The sequence below is a fragment of the Branchiostoma belcheri genome, unplaced genomic scaffold (assembly GCF_001625305.1).
Source record: "Branchiostoma belcheri isolate BF01 breed outbred unplaced genomic scaffold, Haploidv18h27 scaffold2, whole genome shotgun sequence".
Classification (NCBI taxonomy): Eukaryota; Metazoa; Chordata; class Leptocardii; order Amphioxiformes; family Branchiostomatidae; genus Branchiostoma; species Branchiostoma belcheri.
In genome coordinates this window covers 10281989-10285416 of record NW_017803490.1, presented here as the reverse complement: position 1 = coordinate 10285416, position 3428 = coordinate 10281989, and the positions used below count along the sequence as shown (strand labels likewise).

The following is a 3428-nucleotide window of genomic DNA, read 5'->3' as shown; positions in this document are numbered from 1 at the left end:
CAGTTTCAGGACTGCCCCTCATTATTCATGTAGAGATGTCCTCACACGGGTCCATGCAGCTATTGTTCAGAAAGGACGGAGTTTCCTGGAAAAAAAGTGACACAGATTCCTTCCTGGAAATGTTGCAGTTTCCTGGAAATGTTGCAGTTTCCTGGAAATGTTGCAGTTTCCTGGAAATGTTGCAGTTTCCTGGAAATGTTGCAGTTTCCTGGAAATGTTGCAGCTTCCTGGAAATGTTGCAGCTTCCTGGAAATGTTGCAGTTTCCTGGAAAATTTGCAGTTTTCTGGAAATGTTGCAGTTTCCTGGAAATGTTGCAGTTTCCTGGACATGTTGCAGTTTCCTGGAAAATGTAACAGTTTCCTGGAAATGTAACAGTTTTTTGGAAACGCATATTGTGGCTTCCTGTGGAGAAAGTGCCAATCCATGCTTTGTGCCATGCAAGTGCCCTCAGGCCTGTTCAATACCACGTCACCACCTGCAGGTTAGTGCAGGTAAAACTGGAGCTGTGCAGGTGTTTCTCATGTCCACCTGCACCTACGTAACCTGTAATGGTCCATGTACTGGGTTTATACATACATGTACATGTAGGTGTGGATTTTTATTTGCTGCATCGACTGTCACCACCTACAAATTGTAAAAGAAATGATGGCAACAGGTTTACGACAAGTTTTTAGTATGATTCGTACTTCTAAATTCTGACTGGTGCAGGTGCACTAGTGAAGGTATGCAACAAAAAGTATTTTAAACCCCGACCTAACGTGGTCTGTGTCAGGACCAACAGTGACTGCTTCCAGTATTTTCCCTTGCCAATGAATTTTTTTTTTCTTAAAATCATTTTAGATTTTTAATCAGCCCTTTTACTCTGGAAAAAGATGGTTTAAGATTCTCAACAGGGAAGGTAGATGTTTAAAGTTAAAACTTTTGATCCAACACAAAAAATTCTCTCACCTAGAGCTTTCGACCAGTCACTCTGGTCTTCCTCAGTAGACTGACATCGTCTACCAGATACCTTTGACCCAGTGTTGACGTCACACTTCAAAGAAGCCACGTGACAAGCTTCACTGGGTCAGTCTACTGAGGAAGACCAGAGTGACTGGTTGAAAGCTCTTTGTGAGAGAATTTTTGTGTTGGACCAAAAGTTTTAACTTAAAACATGTAACTGCCAACACAGATGAACTTTCATGATAGGGAAGGCAGATATTAAACCTCTCTGACACTCAGACCAGGAACGTGCAATGTTAGTCCTGGGCTGAAAAGTTTAACTGTTATGTAGTCACTTTTATGTAATGTTGTGTTGTTTTCCATTTGTGATTATATCATTTTATTTGTGCACTGTAGGACAATGTGTTTTATTTAATCAGAGTAAGCTCAAGTCTTAGACTGTATTATTAAGGTCTTTTTGTTAAAGTATTAAAGGAATAGCAGTATTCTGTGGCCTCCAGTACAGTAGCCTGGCATCAGGGCTTGAATAAGGACTACTGCAGCCTGTTAAGAATTGTACAGTAACTTCTGGTTAATGGTCCTAAGGGGCCTGGGTCAGAGACTATGTTAAAGTGAGATTACATGTAAATGAGCTGCCTTCAAAAGCCTGTTCAAGGCTATGGTAGTCACTGATTTTGGAGGTTCAAATTCTGTATAAATTATGAGATTTTTATTGAATGAGGCTGATAGGAGCCTCAGAAGGCTGTGTTGGAGGCTATAACTCTTCCATGGGATGAACCTGTATGTAATTTGAGGCCCCAGGCGCCTGTATTGGAGGCTACTATGTTCTGTATATTTTAGTTAAAATGAGTCTGTATGATATAGATAAGAAATGCTTGTGTTGTAGACATTATGATACATGTTTATGTTGAGTCCATCCAACTTGCCCCTTCATTCTCTACTGCCTGTACAGCCCTGACTTCACACAGATGTTCTAGTCAGGAGTTTTAATGTATTTTGAGGCCTTTTCTTGGTTTCCCTGTGATAGTAGCGGCTGCTTTTTTTTAAGCGAGGGTATGGTAAGAAAGAGAGGAGGAAGTTGATGTACGAGGAAAATGAATTTCAAAAAAAGCTGCCATTAGCATTTAGGGAAACATATATTCTTCAAAAAGGTCTCAAAAGAAAGAAAGAAAGAAAACCCTGCCTGGAGCATCTACATTTGTATTTGGAGATTCAGAAACAGGTTCAAAAAAATTGACTCACACAAGTTTTCTGGACTTGATGAATTGAACAGTAAAAGATTTGAGTAAGTCCATTTTTTGTGTTGGAAACTACAGTTACTGTATGAACCTGTTTCAGAATGACTCTCACCAACACAGATGAACCTTTTAACTATTGTTTATTGAGTATACAGTATCCACTGTCCAGACAGATGTTCATGTAGATGTCAGCAGGAATGAAACAAGGACGTACAAACGACGCTCGATCTGCTACGTTTTCCATTCAGATATCGACAAAATGCAATAAATGTCATGCAGTTGTTCCGAATCAGCTTCCTACTTGTTTCTTCACCCTATACATGTATACATGTATCAGTGTAATTTCTAAGAAAAGACAAGAACTACAAAATTGTATGATTATGTTCCTTTCTTTTGTACATAAGTGAATTTCTTTTTGTGCTAAAGGTGTATTTTTTACTATGTTATCTGTTGTATATGTGATCTTATTTCTGCATGAGCCCTGGAAGATTAGCCTTTTGGGCTAAAGGGCATCGAAATAAAGAAAAAAAGAAAAGAAAACCCAAATTTTCAATTGTTCAAATCCAGTCTTTGTCAAGGAATTTTGACACAAAGACTGAAGTGGAACAGTCGAAAATTTGGTAAGTTATATTTTTTGACATTGTGTTGAAAATTACAGTTCAATTTTGTCGTAGAATGACTTCTACCAGCACAGGTGAAACTTTCCAGCTAAGTTTTCTAGCCTCAGTGATGTGACATCGGCCTCCCGGCTACAGCGATGCCCCTGCAGTTTGGCTGCCCGCCGCTAGGTGTGTAAGTGTCGGCCCTGTGCGCAGCCAGCCGAGAGCGTCCGTCAGGTTGGTGCAACTTTTAGGAGGGTCTGTATGGAGGGATGCCATGTTCTACCTGGATGTCTATTAAACCTTCATCGTCTCGTAAGTATTTATACTATTGACAACAAAATTACCCATGCCCATTGTAATTCGATTGGTACAGCGAATTTGAACGAAAATGATATACGGATGATTTCGTTCAAATTCGCCGTCGATCGTCACACGATTTTGATGCCGTAGAAAGCGGGCTGTGACAGAACCAACCAAAGACTAGGATATAGGATAGCCTTTCTGTAAGAAGAGAATTTACCAGGACGCACAAAAGTGTCCAAATTATGCCCTTATGATCAGTTTATGCATGTATGCAGCCGGGCCCTATTCATATCAAAGAGAGACTTATATGTAAGTGACTGATTTTAGCCATTTGGATTTGCT

The 3428-nt window shown here is 39.9% G+C and overlaps 1 protein-coding gene across 1 annotated transcript in view; it reads left to right on the top strand.

Annotated features, from left to right (window-relative positions):
* Positions 1 to 3428, top strand: part of LOC109468549 — an 80764-nt gene that overhangs the window by 51177 nt on the left and 26159 nt on the right. The window lies entirely within an intron of this gene.